Here is a 17,612-nt window from a genome sequence, read left to right on the forward strand (position 1 = left end):
AAAAAAAGTAAACTTCAGAAAAAGAGTCCATTGAGTCCATTCAGAATTTTAATGGTGGGGGGATGGGTGTGGGGCGGCTAGGGAGCTTTTTTTCCTGCTAAAATAATCTGAAAACTTTCCCTGTTGTGCTGTTGAGTCTCACAACTTTGTGGACTAAGAGAGCATCATGACCTTGGATAGCCACCATTGTAGAAAAATCTAAGCATGACAGAACTTAGCATTCATGACTTTGGTAGCTTAGAGAGATGAAACCTGAGGAGCCTGCCTGCCTTCACAGGATGCTAATGGAGACAACGTGACTTTCCCATCTCCAGTGAGGTTTGGTGTTTGTAAATATGTCCAGCCCTGGAATAAATCCCACTTGGTCATGGTGAATGATCCTTTTAATGTACTGTTGAATCCTAGTATTTTGGCTAGTATTTTGGTGAGAGTTTTCGCATTTGTGTTCATCAAGGATATTGGTCTATAGCTCTCTTTTTTGATGGGATCCTTGTCTGGTTTTGGGATCAAGGTGATGCTGGCCTCATTAAATGAGTTTGGAAGTTTTCCTTCCATTTCTGTTTTTTGGAACAGTTTCAGAAAAATAGGAATTAGTTCTTCTTTCAGTGTTTGGTAGAAGTCCCCCGGGAAGCCGTCTGGCCCTGGGCTTTTGTTTGTTTGGAGATTTTTGATGACTGTTTCAATCTCCTTACTGGTTATGGGTCTATTCAGGCTTTCTATTTCTTCCTGGTTCAGTTGTGGTAGTTTATATGTCTCTAGGAGAGCATCCATTTCTTCCAGATTGTTGAATTTGTTGGCGTAGAGTTGCTCATAGTATGTTCTTATAATTGTCTGTATTTCTTTGGTGTTAGTTGTGATCTCTCCTCTTTCATTCATGATTTTATTTATTTGGGTCCTTTCTCTTTTGTTTTTGATAAGTCTGGCCAGGGGTTTATCAATCTTATTAATTCTTTCAAAGAACCAGCTCCTAGTTTTGTTGACTTGTTCTATTGTTTTTTTGGTTTCTGTTTCATTGATTTTTGCTCTGATCTTTATGATTTCTCCTCTCCTGCTGGGTTTAGGGTTTCTTTCTTGTTCTTTCTCCAGCTATGTCCAGAGTTACATGCTTTAACCGGAAACTAGTAAAAATAGAATAAAATAAAATAAAGTAGTGTACCTTAAAACTGCATTCTCAGGTGGTTCAGATCGACTATTCTTCTTGTCCTCAGGAGACCCTACATCTAGAACCACAGAAGCAACTTCTGTTTGTAACTGACCTTGCCTGAGAACCACGTTTGCAGCAGCATGATCTCCCTACTAGTGTTTTCACCTGACTTTTTCTTAGCTTTTCCATATTTCTCCTGTCTGGACTCAGATACGGGTCTCCCAATAACCTATGACATTTCACCTTTGATCCCTTCTTCTTTCCCACTCTGACCTCTGGTAACTCCAAGCGCTGTGAATCTATTACCTTGGCTACCTGAACTCCTGACACCTGACTCACACTTGCATGAATCCAGGAGTACCCGCTGGTACAGCTGACAGATTTGTTAGTCTTGACCTTGACTTTGATTTTTCTCGCCAAACTGCCATTCTGAGACACTAAATGGCTGTAAGATCTCATTAAGGAGGTTTGTGGAGTCACTTCCTTGGGAAGTTTTCATAAGAAAAGCTGAATAAACTTACGTAGGTATATGAGTCTAGCCTTGGACTCAGAGGCATCCTTATAAGTCTGCGGTCCTTATCAACATGACTGCTCTAACCCCACACGGCGCCATGCTGAAAAGAAAGGGTTTCTGTAGGTTACTAGAAAATGCTGACAGTCTCTCTCAGTTTCAATTTCAGGTCCTCCTCACGGGAGATGTGTCCTGTATGTGTGGATGTTAAGTCACAGAATCCCTAAAGAAATGTGGAATTATGACAATAAACCTGCAGCAAGAACCGCAAACACAAAGAACTTGATTTTGCCCCAAATCATTAAATATTTCTGGTAAGAAATTTAAATTGACATCCTTTATCACTTATTTCACCTTTGGAGAGATTTCTGAACACTCGGAGGACCTTTATTGAAAGGGCTGTGGTAGGGGCTCCTGGGTGGCTCAATGGGTTAAAACCTCTGCCTTCAGCTCAGGTCATGATCCCAGGGTCCTGAAATCGAGCCCTGCATTGGGCCTTCTGCTCAGCAGGGAGCCTGCTTCCCCCCTCTCTCTTTCTGCCTGCCTCTTTGCCTACTTGTGATCTCTGCCTGTCAAATAAATAAATAAAATCTTTAAAAAAAAAAAAAAAAGAAATGACTATGGCTTGCTTTCTGTTCAAGGGATTGGAAAAAAAAAAAGAAAGTCAGGGCTTTCTGAATTAAGCCTCCCCATATCCATCTGGGGGAAGGAGATAGCTGTGAAGCCTTCTACGGAGGGAGTCTGGCCCAGAAAGGTGCAAGATGAGAGCATGTCTTAAAAACATAGAGCAAGATGACGTCAGGCATCCAAGAGTCTGGGAGAATGAGGCCCTGCTAGGCTGCCCCATATGAAGACACTGTGGGACATGTGGGACCCCAAGGAGGCACAATGAGGCAGATTGACAGGATGAGGCTGAAGGAAGCCTTTCTCTTTCTCCTGGGGTGTTGGCTTAGCATCCAGGATTGCTAGGCCCGGGGCCCTGCCTGCCTTCCTTGCTGGACATTTTCCATTGTGCCCACCCAGGAATAGAAATCACCACACAAAGGGACTGAACAAACAGGAGCACCAGACGCTCAGCCCTGGGAGCCATCTTCAGGCAATTCATCTCACTTCCAGCTGTCCAGTGTTTTCCGATGGGAGCAGAAATCCTAACTGACACGGGGCCACCAGACAGCCCAAGCTGGGCATTTCCCTCGGCAGCTCTAATTCCCCAGGGTCTTTACAGGGATCCTGACCCAGAAATGCATCTCAATAGGTAAGAAGTTAAAAAAACACAAACAAACAGGGGAAACAACCGGGTGATAAAACATTCTTGAGTTCGGGGGAACTCAGAAAGGGTATTTGGAGCACAATTCAAGCTTGGGCCAGCCAGCTCTGTTCATGCTGATAAGTCATTTTGGGAAAAACAAATGAATTCATATCTGATAAACCAGCACATTGATAATACCAAATTCCTTTTGCTTTTCTAAGGCTCTATCAGGGAGGGGGCAGATAAATTCCTGCTGTACGAGGACCGAGGAAGGTAAGATTTAACCGCGGGTGCGACACAATGGAGTGTTTCTCAGTTCAATTGGTTTTGCTGGGACTCGGGTGATAAATGGCCTTCCTCCCAGATAGTTAGGACATACCTTCATGCCCCCATACCTGCTGGCAGCCCCCATACCTGCTGGCAGCTGATAGACTCTGTTTCGAGAGTGATCTGTGGTTCCAATCATAAATCAGCTAAGCGGATCTCAGGGGAGATTTTTTTTTTTTTTTAAAGATTTTATTTATTTATTTGACAGACAGAGATCACAGGTAAGCAGAGAGGCAGGCAGAGAGAGAGAGAGAGAGGAGGAAGCAGGCTCCCTGCTGATCAGAGAGCCCGATGTGGGGCTCGATCCCAGGACCCTGAGGCCATGACCTGAGCCGAAAGCAAAGCAGAGGCTTTAATCCACTGAGCCACCCAGGTGCCCCGGAGATTTTTTTTTAATGGCTCCGGGGGGTAGGTCAGGCGCCGTCTAAATGGTACTTCCCATTGCACACACACACGTGTATACACACATTCATAAAAGTTCTTCTCCGTGTTTGTTGTCTCCTCATCCTTACCTAGGCAATGGGTGACCCTGGAGAAAAATAGGGTTAATAAATTAGAGATTGGGATTATGCTGAATGAAATAAGTCAAGCAGAGAGAGTCAATTATATGGTTTCACTTACTTGTGCAGCATAAGGAATAACACAGAGGACATGGGGAGATGGAGAAAAGGGAGTTGGGGGAAATCGGAGGGGGAGACGAACCATGAGAGACTATGGACTCTGAGAAACAAACTGAGGGTTTGGGGGGTAGGGGGTGGGGAGATGGGGAAAGCTGGTGGTGGGTATTATGGAGGGCTCGTATTGCGTGGAGCACTGGGTGTGGTGCATAAACAATGAATTTTGGAACACTGAAAAAAATTAGGCTAAATTAAATTTAACCTAAATATTAATATTTAGGTTAAATATTAATAAATTGAAGATTGGGCTGGATTCTGAATGGTAGCTCTTGTAAAATGCCTTCTGATTCCGCATCTGGTCTTAGCAGTGACGTATATGTGTATTTACTCTTTGTGATGGTAAATGGTGGAACATAGACAAGTAAAAAATGCCCAGATACTCTGGTGACTGCTAGCAAGTTATACACGAAGTAGGTAGGGATACCGGAAGAACAAGTGCTGATTCTTTCTGGGTAAGTTAAGGATGAATTTATACAAAAGATCTTGAAAAATGGTTAGGACATCAGCAGACAAAAATTTTTTTCTGAGTACTCCTAGTACAACATAACCACGCTCAAACCCCCATTCATTCATTTATTCACCAGAAATACCTACACAAGCACTTGGGATATAATGGTTAATAAGGCGGATGTCCTTGTTTCCATCACGCTGTGATGTAATTATTTAAGGACTACGATTGTAACACAGTCTGAGGCAATAGAAAGGACTAGGCAGGAGGGGCAGCTTGCTTTAGCAGCACGTCGCCGAAGGACGAAGACGTTCCAGGCTGCCTCTCCTTTGGCTCTTCCTCACTAAAGGTAAAGTGCTCCCTTGTTTTCCCTACAATTTATCAAGCTTATTCCTTGGAGAATAGTCCCTTAAAAGAAACTTCTGATGTCATTTGGTCAAAATATTCAGAGTCAAGGCTACATCCATCTTCCTGCTTTGTTCCCTGAAGTCCAAATTAAAGGGTCTTCCTTACAATACAGATTTGATTTTGTTTTCCATCACCAAGCAGGAGCCTGGGCAGACAGCTCCCTGTACTTGTCCTTCTCTGTCTATTTATTAGGAGAGAAATCTCTGGAATCAATGGTGCTTTTGCATCATTAGAGGGCAGACTTCCCTTGGAGTAGGAAACGAAGGAACGTTTTGAGAAATTAAAATATTTATTTCATGTGCAGCAGTGGCTTCTTCTCTTGGTGAGCATCAGAGAGTGAAGGACGGGGGAAGACAGTGGAAGTGAGGAAGCTGTCAATCAAATCCTTGGGGTACAGTGTACCGTGTGGAACTGCAGGTCCCATTAGTCGGCCATGAAATCAGCTCATCACGTTAGAAATAGCGTTAAAATTAAAATGAAGTAGGGGCCCCTGAGTGGCTTGGTCGGTGAAGCATATATGACTCTTGGTTTCAGCTCATGAGACCGAGCCCGGTCTCGGGCTCTGAGCTCAGCGAGGAGTCTGCTTGTGATTCTCTTGCTCCCTCTCTCTCTCTGCCTCAGAACGTACACTTTTCTCATCTCCTAAGATTCCTTAGTTAGTTTGGATCTTTGTAGTCTTTGTTATTGGCTTTAAAGTTAGACCTGCACCCAGGTCCCAATCCCACCATTCCAGAGGAGTGTGACTCTGGGGAAATAATTTAGCCTGTTTCTGTCTGGTTGCCTTATCTTTTAAAAATGAGAATAATGGGGCACCTGGGTGGCTCAGTGGTTAAAGCCTCTGCCTTCAGCTCAGGTCATGGTCTCAGGGTCCTGGGATCAAGCCCCGCATTGGGCTCTCTGCTCAGCGGGAAGCCTGCTTCCTCCTCCCTCTCTGCCTGCCTCTCTGCCTACTTGTGATCTCTGTCTATTAAATGAATAAATAAGATATTTTTTAAAAATGAGGATAATTGTACCTTGCACATGGGGTTGTTGAGTTGTTTTTACTCTATTAGCTAATGTATGTAAAGGTTAGCCCAGTCCCCAGCACATAGTAAGCTTTCAAAAAATTATAGTTCTCATAGTTAAAAGAGAATTAAACAGTTTTCCTTCTTGATTTAGGAAGCCTAAGTGCAGAAAAAGCCGTGTGATGACTGATAAACCAACGCAGAGATCCACCTTCTAGAAGCTGCCTCCCTGCCCTCACCCAGGCCCTGAGAAACCGGGTATTAGGTGACAGTCATAAATTAGCATTCACAGCAAAGAACAAAAACTGATCTCAGCTCATATGCACCTCCTTCAAATTGCTCCTTTAATCTGGCTAAGAGACCATATCATTTCTGGGCTGTTTTCCAGTTGAAAAACTAAAGAACACGATGTTCCTATTTAGGGTGAGTTAGTTGGCTGTTGACTTGGGACAATTCACTGCCCTGAACGGGATCTGACTTCTCAACTCGGCATCAGGACATGATCCTGAAGCGGGGCATTAAATGTCGTGTGTACACTCGGTAGCTTTTAGAGTGCTGGTGACAGAGGAATCCCGTAGGGGTAATATAGTTGTTTTCTGAGAAACCAAGTCTTGTTATTCGTGAATATCACCAATTGGAGGTGATGAAATTCATGGGACATTCACAAAACATGGAATATCTTTTATCTTTAGCCCATCTTGTGCCCTGTCTGTGGCCAACAATCTCAGCTGACCCAGACTTGGTCCTTTCCAGAAACTGAGCTCACAGTCTTCCAAGTTACCAGAGCTGGTGGGCAGATTGATGGTTTATCTGACACATGACAGAGTTATATAATTTTCAGTTGTAAGACAGGACAGAGATCGGGGCGCCTGGGTGGCTCAGTGGGTTAAGCCTCTGCCTTCGGCTCAGGTCATGATCCCAGTGTGCTGGGATCGAGCCCCACATCAGGCTCTCTGCTCAGCAGGGAGCCTGCTTCCTCCTCTCTCTCTGCCTGCCTCTCTGCCTACTTGTGATCTCTGTCTGTCAAATAAATAAATAAAATCTTTAAAAAAAAAAAAAAAGACAGGACAGAGATCATCTAAAATAAATCCTTCATTTTACATTGAGGAGACAAAGCCAGAGGTATGAGATTCTCTGCTTAATTTTGTCACTCAGTGTGTGGCTCAGGACCTGCACTCAGACATTCTGTCTCCAAGCCCGGTACCCGTCCCACTGCATTCTAGATTCCCAACAATGGGTATGAAATAAAGGCAGTTCAAGGTCATGGCAGGACTACTTAGAGTGGCCTTCACAAAGCAGGCCGTCAATTCTCCATCAGCCTGGCCATGAGACAGACTTTCCAGGAAAGGCAGGAAACGAGGCTTTCTGACACCCAGCATCTCATATTTCTAAAGAACAAAAAAAGACAGACTCCCTTTCTGAAGGGCATTTGACTATATGTTTCAAAAGCTTTGTGAATATTCATGACTTTTAGCTTAATGATTTCACTCCTAGAAATTAATCATGAAGAAAGATCCTAGATAAGAGCATAGAGTTAGCTACCAGGATGACATGACATTGTTTTTATAACAAGATCTTGGACCCAGGAGAATTGTTTAAATAAAGATGATATATGTATATACCATCATTTATTTTATAACCAAAAACGTTCTAACTTTTAGAAAGTAACATCTAATAACCTGGGGGAAATGTTCTTGATGTAACAGCTTCAGAAAACAGTGTGTGCAGAATGATTCTAATTCTGTAACAACAATCTATATTTATACCTCTGTTTGTTTAAAATAAGGACTCAGATTAGATATTTCAATATATCAAGAATAGGTGGTAAAATGACTGAGCCATTAATATTTTTGTCTTTGGGTTTTGTTGTATTTTCCAAAATTTTGAACATGCATACACATCATTTTTGTAATGAGACAAAATTACTTACAGTCTGATTTCTTTCTTTACTGTGCTTCTGGAGTAGTCCCAACAAGCTAAAGATGTAGGGTGCCACTCTAGACCATAAGTGGGGGAACAGTGGTGAGAACAGGGAAGGAACAGACTCTGCAGATTTATTATGGCTAGTGTTTCCTGCCCTTTGGGTATATGGTAAACTTCATCAGACACAAGATATTTTTAAAGATTTTTATTTTTTAATGCTTTTTTCTAGACTATTTGAAGGTAATTGGTCTGAACCTTTTTTTTCTTTTCTTTTTTTCTTTTTTTTTTTAGATCAAGCTCCAATCAGCTCAGTCAGCTTAACATCCTACTCTTGTTTTCGGCTCAAATCATGATCTTAGGGACTTGAGATTGAGCCCCGCATTGGGCTCCACACTCAGTGGGGGGTCTGCTTGAGATTCCCCCTCTGCTTTTGTCCCTTCTCTCTGCTCTTTCCCTCACATTCTCTCTCAAATAAATCTAAAAAACAAAAACAAAAACAAACAAGCAAAAAAAAAAAAACAAAAACAAAAACAATTTGGGAGGGAAAACCCCATGACCTAACCTTTCTATCTAATTCCACTTTCTATTGGTTATATAAAATTGGTGAGAAACAAAATAAAACACATTGTAGCAAACTGTTTGCTGGCAATAAATAAGAATCACTTACTGTATATGAAGAAACTATGTATATGAAGAAACTTGAGCCTTATCCACAGGATCTCAAGCTATAAAGCCATGTTCCATAAACTTAAAATTAACCTCCTAATGTTACTATCTTGTTAGTATGTTGCAGATTACTTACAGAGAACAGATGTATTAATGGTCCATGCCACCTGGAGGTTTTACCATCCAAGCACATTTGGGGATTTATATCTACTTTAGCACGGGGTGTGGGTGAGTCATATTTGAACCTGAACACACATACCTCAGTTTAGGAATTGGGAAATTATAGGCCAAAAATAAATTGGATACAAAAATGTATCACTATGCACTATAAGGCTAATGAAATAAACTACATCAAACCACATTGGCAGTAACGAAGCTAGACCCAGAGCAATTTGTCACTGAAAAGCAAAAATGACAGCTATTGAACACTGCCTCCAACCAAAACAAAAATGATGAGGCACTGATTTGAAAGTCACCTTCTCAGAATTTATGGAATTCCAAATGTCAGCTTGTACCTCTATACCATAGGGCATGGGCAATGCAGCCACACAGTTCCATCCTTTGGTAGAATATGAGAGAAATTAGAGTACTCAGTAAGTCCAATAATAGATTATTCTTGGTTTATGGTTGTGAAGTTTGTGTAACTTTTTTTTTAAAGGATTTTTTTTTTTTTTTAAGATTCTATCCATTTACTTGAGAGAGTGTGAGCAAATGAGAGAGAGAGAGAGAGCACACATGACGTGGGGAAGGGTAGAGGGAGAGGGAGAAGCAGGCCCCTCACTGAGCAGGGAGCCAATGTAGGGCTGGATCCCAGGACCCTGGGATCATGACATGAGCCAAAGGCAGATGCCTTAACTGACTGAGCCCCCCAGGTACCCCCAGTTTGTGTAAATTTATAATTTCCTTAGCAGATTGGTTCTATGTACAATGGAACTCAGCAGCCTTGCTCCGCTCCTGCCTGCAGGCGTATAGGAAAGGATTCTCATTTTATTTATTTTATTTTTAAAAAGATTTTACTTATTTATTTGTCAGAGAAAGAGCACAAGCAGGGGAGCAGCAAGCAGAGCAGGCAGAAAGAGAAGCAGGCTCTGCACTGAGCAGGGAACCTGAGGTGGGGCTCGATTTTAGGACCCTGAGATCATGACCTGAGCCAAAGGCAGCTGCTTAACTGTCTGAGCCACCAGGCACCCCAGGATTCTCATTTTAGAATCACCATTCTGTCCGAGGGTCACCACTGCACCAAGTTAGTCATGTAGATTACCATGAGACTACAGAAGTTTTGATCAATGTGAAGTAGAGAAATGAGTGAGAATCTGGGTGCCTGGGTGGCTCAGTGGGTTAAGCCTCTGCCTTCAACTCAGGTCACGATCTCAGAGTCCTGGGATCGAGCCCCGCAGCAGACTCTCTGCTCAGCAAGGAGTCTGCTTCCCCCTCTCTCTCTGCCTGCTTCTCTGCCTACTTGTGATCTCTCTCTCTCTCTATCAAATAAATAGAAATGAGTGAGAATCTAATACCTGGGTTCACCCCGGGCCTCTGAATTTTGACCCCAGGAGTCAGGGGGCAGAGAAAGAGGCTTCTTCTAGAAAAAAAATGCAGACGGCTTTTCTGTTTTCTGTTTGATCTTGCCTCCTTTCCTGTTCAAGTTCTGAGTAGTCACAAAAGAGAAGATTGGTTGTGGAGGACATCCCATGTCAGTGGATTTTGGGTTTGTTTGTTTGTTTCTGATGACTTTTCATTTTTTTGGTTGTTTTTAAACAAGCTGTCTCTCATCTCTAGAATTACTTCCCTTTTCCATCACTGTGCACCCTTGTTCTGCAGAAATAAAGGCAGGGGTGGGGCTTTGGAATTTTAAAAACAAAGACAAGAAATTGGAACCTCTGTAATAGCCTCCACCTTCAGGGAGTGAGTGATCATGAGACCATTCCCGACCGACCCAAAAAGAAAACCCAGGGAACCTCACCACAAGACAGGCACTGTGAGGCCTGGGCCTTCCGAGGGTTGGAGAATTCGCTGGGATTCGTGGAATGGGTGGAGGGTGTGAATTCCAGCAACTGAAAGAGCTTTGCTTAACCCCCTCCCTTTAAAAATGGTTTGGCTTGTCAGATGTGATTTGGCCCTGACGATTTACATGTCTCCCTCCAGGGGCAGAGGATAATGGAACAGTAGCAGTGGTCTGGAGGCCTCACGATCATCCAGGCACCGGGACGACACCACGTGCAGGCTCCCGCTGTGTGCCACATGGCCAGACTCTGAGGCTACTCAGGGCTTGCAGACTTGGGGGCGCCCCTGGTCGCCACTGCCGGGTGCAGAGGCCCCGCAATTGCTGAGGCCGCCCTGTCAGAACAAGTCAGGTCTTGCCACCTTGGGTCTGGGTGAGGCTTGTCTCCCGGCCCCTCCCTCCTGCTGTCTGCTCTGCTGTGCGGCCTCTTTGAGCTTCTCAAGGTTTCTGGACTCTTCCTACCAACCCCCATACTCAGAAAAAGTGCTGATCTTTGCCTGAGGAATGAAAATCGGCTGAGGTTGACCACTACCTTTCTTTCAAAGCTGTGTATTTAAGATCTATTTATTTCAACAAGAAAGAGAGAATGCACACATAGAGGGGTAGAGGCGGGGGAGAAGGGAAGACACAGGCTCCCCCCTGAATGAGGAGTCCGTTGGGCGCTGGAGCCCATGACCCTGAGATCATGACCAGAACCGAAGCCCAGAGTGTGTCGCTTAACCGACTGAGCCACCCAGGAGTCCCTGACCACACTGCCTTTATGAATGCAGTTGTCATTCTCACATTTTCCTCCAGTGGTGCAGACAGGGTCTGTCCCCTGGCAGAGATGGAGTGGTATTTGGGGGACTAGAAGGGCTTCTCAGGTTCCTACACATCCCAGAACTACTCCTTCGTCAGATAAGTTCTGCTCCTGAGGGAATGATCGAAAGGGGCAAACGCAAGCTGGAAACAGTCACTGGCTATTGCCAGCTGTCAAAGGACTTCCAACAAAGAATTTAGATTTTTTTTTTTTTCCTCTCAGGAAAGAAATTGCTCCTATCCAGAAGTGCCTCTGCCATGTCTTTACTTACACTTTCCTGGTTATAGGGAAGCACTGGGTAAATGGCCTAAATGAGCTGTGCCTCAGTTTGCCTTATCTATAAAATGGGGATAACAAAACAGTATTATCTTTTAGGAGAACTAAATGTGATAGTCGGTGTGAGGAGGCATTTGGAAGAATCCTTGACACAGAAATCACACCTGGGCGCCATCACTGTTCGCCTCTGAGGCGTGAGGGGTTAAGACTTAGCACCTAACTTTGGAATAGGGCCCAAAGGTGGGGTTGTTGTTTTGTTTGTTTCTAAACTGAAAGGACAAAAGTTAAGCAGCAGGACACCTTTTCTCACTTTGTGCATTTGGGGACTCACGTGGCAGGGGCTCATCGCCAGGAAGCCTCTTTGCCCTCGAAGTGGCTCTCGGTCAGTCAGACGGAGCACACAGGCCCACAGTTCCATCTTCTTCCCTCAGCTCCTCTGACGCAACTCCTTAATTGTCTGGTTTGGCTCACCCCATACTTCTGTCTGTTAATTTTGCTTTGTGTCACCTGTCAACCACTGTCCAAAACCAAGAACTAAGTTCTCTCTCAGCAAGCACGCAATACTGAGAGAAAAAGAAAGAGAGAAAAGGCAGGGAAAGTCTTGAGCATATGCTCAGTTGGGTAATGTAAGCTGAATCCACAAAATCCAAATAAACCAATGCACATTTCCATCAACAGCTGCTTTGGCTGTTGGGTGTCCTGGTACAGATCACACAGAAATTGTGTGTTTCTATGTCTGTCTATCCTGCCAGATTCAGCTTCTTCCGGCTTCCAGGGTCCTCTGTGTATCCCTCAAGCCAACACGGGAGGTTCTAGGGATATGTTTTCTGCTTAGCCAGTGGCATACCTCCCCTCTGGTTACTGAGACTAGTCAGGGAAGGCCGAGATGAGGGTTTCTTTCTGCAGATATACTAGTGGGAAGGACAGGCTCACCTAGCATCTGAGAAAAGAGGCCAGGCATGGCTGTGTCTTCTGGAGCCTACGGCAGCCTGGAGATCCGTCCTGCATGAATCTCTGCTCTGATGCCTGTGATTGATGCGGTCACTTCTCTGTCCGTCCCTTAGCTAGGGCTGTGCTAACAAAATCGCATGGGCTGGTGGCTTATAAACAACAGGATTCACTTTTCACTGTTCTAGAGATGGGGAGGTCCACGATCAAGGTGTTGGCACATGCTGTATCTGGTGGAAGCCTCCTTCTGGGTTGCAGACAGCCGACTTCTTGTCGGAAGGCGATGGGAAGAATGCTAGCGAGCTTGCCGGCCTCTTCTTATTAGGAGACTCCTAATGAGGGCTCCATCCTTGTGATCTGATTGCCTCCCACAGGTTCCACGTCCAGATGCCATCACAATGGGATTAGGCTTCCACTGCCTTAATTCTGGGGGACACAAACCTTCAGTCTGTTGCAGTGTCTCATCCACACCCTTCCGAGCTCTCTATCTCCACTCCCACTAACCAGGCAGGACACAGGATGGCTGCCTCAGGGACATTTGTTGGAAAGACTCACAGGGCAGCTTGCATAGCCCTGGCCGCTCACCCAAGCATGGCAGCAGCCCTGCTTTCTTCTAGCCACTCTTCCTGTGCCTAAAAAGGATGAGGACCAGTCGACAACACTACTTACCATCCAAGTCCTAGTGGGACCCTTTCCAACGTGGTTAGGACATTGGATCCAATAGCATGAGCATCAGAATTTGAAACAAGGTGATTTTTATTCTCACCCTTGTGACAAACTAGCAACAAACATGCCAAGGCCTGGGACAGAGAAAGTCAGGTCTCTAAGAGGAGTCAGCCAATATTCCCAGTTCTGTGACTCTGTCTGACTCGCTTTGTAGGCTACAGCCAAATCTCTTATCCCCAGTACCTATCTAAGCAATTGCACCCTCTCACCAGTGAGAAAAGGACAGAAAGATTCACCCTAAGACAAAGAAAATCTCCAAAGGTGCAAATCAGAACTTCCAGAAGTCACCTGGACAGAGCTCTGTGTTTTTGTCATTTTATTTAATCTCAGCATTTTTGGTTCAGGGTTGTCTCCACTCCACAAGACAAGGAGAGAAGAGACAGACAAGCAATCTACAAGGGAAGAAAGCCAAGAGGAAAGAGAGATGCGATGAGAAGGTTGGTGAGCAGTTAGTTGATCTAAAAGTAAGGGTCAAGCACTGAAATACTGTTTTACTAAGTAAATAATCTCCTGTATCTCCTATCGGACTCTTGGTCTGCTTTGTCTTTACCCCAGTCTCAGGCATCTGGGTGGCTCAGTGAGTTAAGCACTGCCTTTGGCTCAAGTCACGATCCCAGAGTCCTGAGATCGAGTCCCATATCAGGTTCCTTGCTTGGTGGAAAGACTGTTTTTCCCTCTGCCTGCTGCTCCTCTTGCTTGTACTCTCTCTCTCTCTCTCTGTGTATCAAATAAATAAAATCTTTAAAAAAAAGAACCTTCTATTAAAAACAAAACAAAACAAACCTGGCCCTTCGGGGATGGAGAAAGAAAGGCTATGAGCACAGGAAGTCATCCCTAAGTGCAGTCCTCCCTCCCTGCACCTGGCCGCACGCCCCTCCCCCACAGCTCCTGGTGAAAACCCACTTGCTGTCGCACCTGCCACACTGTAGCAACGCTGGCTCATGGAAACAGGAGTCCACAGGGGCCTCAGACCAACTTATTAACCTTTATATTTGAGGGTCCAGCCCCTACTCTGTTTAACAAATATTATTCAGAAAGAGCTGAAACACAGTGAAACAAATAATTCTGCTATTTGCCTAGTTGATTAAAAATCCTTAAGGTAGGGGCATCTGAGTGGCTCTGTCAGTGAAGCAGCTGACTCTGGATGCCATCTCAGGTCATGATCTCAGGGTCCCGGGATCGATCCCTGGGTAGGGCTCTGTGCTCAGCAGGGAGTCTGCTTCTCTCCCTCTCTCTGCCCCTCCCCAGCTTAAATAAATTTTTAAAAAATTCCGAAACTAGAAACATGTGTAACGTACTCTCCTTCTCTTCCTGTGATCATCGAGAGTAAACGACAAGCTTCACTAGAACTAGAGCAAGAAGGACCACGTGCAGTGCCTACACGGACATACTGGCAAGAAGGCACACCATCGAGGGGCAGTATTATTGTGGCTCAGCAGGTCCTTCCTTGCTGGGGTTAGAGGCCAGAGGTTGGCTATCAGGTCAGTGCTGCCTGCAGACCCCCCAGCAAATTGCACAAGAAGCACTGAGGTCTTCTTGTTATAAATGAGCTGTGAGCCCACAAAATAGAAGAGGGGACCTTGATGCTTTAGCACCATACAGGTATCAAAACCAAAATTTATCCTGGTTTGAGAGTTTCTCTCTCCCGGGCTCAGTTTTTCCACTTTTAGCTTTCCTGACAAGTTGTCATCAAAGAGTTATGGTTGGAACAAGAGTCCTCTAGGCAGATTATTAGCCAAAACAACAACGACAACAACAACAAAAACTCTTACAGTTTTTAACACATCGGACATCCACCTTATTTCAAATGGCTTAAAATGAATAGAGGAAGTAGGATGGGCTCGAACTAGACAATATCCTCATCATTGTCCCTACAGTTTCATCATGACCCTGGTAGCTCCCCATCCCCTTCCTGCCCGGTGCCCTCCCCTTCTGTACACCCCGGACAGGCTTCCCCCTCTATTGGAAAGTTTGCTTTATGCCTCTCCGCGTTTACAAAGGACCTATTTTAGTACCTGTTTTCACGAACCAGTAGAAACCCAAAGAGGATTTTCCCTTTCATGAGACGTTAACTGCTTCTTTGCCTTTTGCCAGTTCAGTTTTCGAGACCTTCGTAGAAACGCTCTACTTTCAGACAGTGGGGGAACCTGTGTTCTTCTTCTTCTTGTGCTTTGGCAGCCTCTGCTCTGCTCAGAAAGGCATGCAAAATGACTGCTGGTGGAACCGCTCTCCATTGTTAGGGAGACAATAAAAGGATGTCTGATAAGGATCTTACGACAGATTTTTCTCCAGCTGAAGCATATTGGCGGCACAACTTTCCAAATTTGCTTTCTACCTGTGACTCCACGGAGCTAGCTCAGACCCCTTGCCAAGAGAGGACATTGTTCCTTCATTTCTAGAGGCTGCAAACACTTCACTGCATTGTTGCAGACATTGTCTTAGAACCGGCTGGTTCACACATGACTGATTGGAGGCTATAAATCCTTTAAATAAGAACATCCTGGGGCCCCTGGGTGGCTCAGTCAGTTAAGCATCCAACTCTTGATTTCAGCTCAGGTCATGATCTCAAGGTCGTGAGATCAAGCCCCGTGATGGGCTCTGTGCTCAGCTCAGAGTCTGCTTGTGATTCTCTCTCCCCCTCTCTCTCTTCCCCTTGTGCTGATGCTCTCTCTATCTCCCTAAAATGAATAAATAAATCTTAAAGTGAATAAGAGCATCCATATGTATTTAACATATGATTTAATTAAAGAAATTTCAAGTTATATGCCAAATTGTAGGAATGTCTGTTGGGTGAAACAAAACCCTTGTTTAAGATCTTCTATTCAACTGTATTTACTGTATGTGTGCTGCCCTGAAGGCAGGGTACGTGGCAAGCATTTTGGAACATTAAGAAGTTAAATATCTGAAGGGAAATATCTATTGAAGAAACAAGTCATAGGTAGATAGAAAATTAATTTTAAAATACCAAATGGTTGCCAGAAACTCTATCAAATAGGCAATGTGGGGGTTTATATCCAGGAGAGAATGTTCCAGACTGCAACGCTGAGGAAATCTTTCATTAAGGAAGTAGTATCTGACCTGTCCCCTTTGAAATTGTTTACCTCTGTTCTCACTGCCTCCATTTAACTGTATATTTGTGGTTAATCAGAAATCAGTCCAGAATAATAGTTCCAGTTGTTGCTTCCTATGCGTCTCAGAGAATGACAAAAGTAAACAGAAACATGAGAGAAAACCCAGAAGTCGATTTGCAGGACAGCTAGAATGTAAAAAGGTAAGTGGGACGGGAGAACAAAGTTGTTTATTGACAACCCATATCAATGATTTAACATCTTGGTTTCATTCATTCAGTTTAAGCAGAAGTATTTTCAGCATCATAGTCACCACAATAAAAAGAAACAGCTGGAAGCAAATTAACTGCCTCAAACCCTCTAGGTCAGTATCAACAAAGCCACCATGATTGCAACACTTTGAAATTGTTGAGAATAGCTAGTGTGGCCCTTTCTAACACAGTGTGAATAATAAGGAAGCATTTCAAGAATTGGACTGAAGTTCTCTATTTTGTAACATTTGGTAAACATAAGGCGCCTTCATTTTCTGTTCACCATATGCGCCATCTTTTCTATTAGCACCAAATTCCAGTGACCCTTAAGTCATCCAGATTCAGTGACAGAGCATGACTAAGATTCTGTTACTCTTAAATAGACGAATAAAATTCTATTTAATCTCATACATTTTTTGAAGAAGATTTCTCCTTCTTGAAAACATTTTTAATAGTATGAAGTATTGTTTAGAATCCAGATATTTGTTATAAACTCGTTTCATTTAGAATAGTAATTTTCACTTGGCCTATTAATTACTTTAAGCATTTTTTTTTTTTTAGAATTAATAAAATAGCTTTCCACTTACTTAATCTGTTCTTTAAGTAACTGGGTTTCAGTAGCTTTCTTTGTCCTGATATTTTGGACAAGGCAGAAAGAAGCAAAATGAACAGATAAGCACCCAACTTCATACACTTGGGGAAAATTAAACAGATGAAAGTTATCTGTAGAGTGTGCACTCAGCCTGGTGCTAATAACTCCTTTGTGTATAAAGAAGTGAGCCTTGGTCCAGACCCTCAAAGTGCCTCCCATTTTGCTGGGGAAAGAACACTCCTACAAGTGACCAATTAGGCAATAAGATCTAACTTGAGTGATTCACAATGATGATATTTAGGATTGGAGATACATAAATGGAATCAGACCCCTAAGGGGATGTGTAGGAGAAAGTAGGACCTGACATAGTCTTTGAAACAGATTCCATTCTGAACAGCCTTGAGGGCAACAATCATTGGAAAGAGGCCATTCTGTTCATGGTCGGTGAAAAATGATCACTTAATCAAACAAACAGAATCCAGAATTAAAAACAAACCAACAAAAGAACCTTCCTGACTGGAGTGGAGATAATCTTGGGAGAATAGCAGACCCAGGTGAATCCATAGTTACCATGTGGCCAAGTATACATGGGCTTT

The 17,612-nt window shown here is 43.8% G+C and overlaps 1 long non-coding RNA gene across 1 annotated transcript in view; it reads right to left on the reverse strand.

The window, feature by feature from the left end:
• LOC101688182 overlaps positions 1 to 15,279 on the reverse strand; it is a 52,284-nt gene extending 37,005 nt beyond the window's left edge. The window contains exon 1 of the long non-coding RNA XR_199534.2: positions 15,121 to 15,279. This is a non-coding gene — a long non-coding RNA (uncharacterized LOC101688182). The remainder of the gene's footprint in view (positions 1 to 15,120) is intronic.
• Between the last annotated feature and the right edge of the window lie 2,333 nt (positions 15,280 to 17,612).

The sequence above is a fragment of the Mustela putorius genome, unplaced genomic scaffold (assembly GCF_011764305.1).
Source record: "Mustela putorius furo isolate JIRA1106 unplaced genomic scaffold, ASM1176430v1.1 tig00003870_pilon_pilon_pilon, whole genome shotgun sequence".
NCBI lineage: Eukaryota > Metazoa > Chordata > Mammalia > Carnivora > Mustelidae > Mustela > Mustela putorius.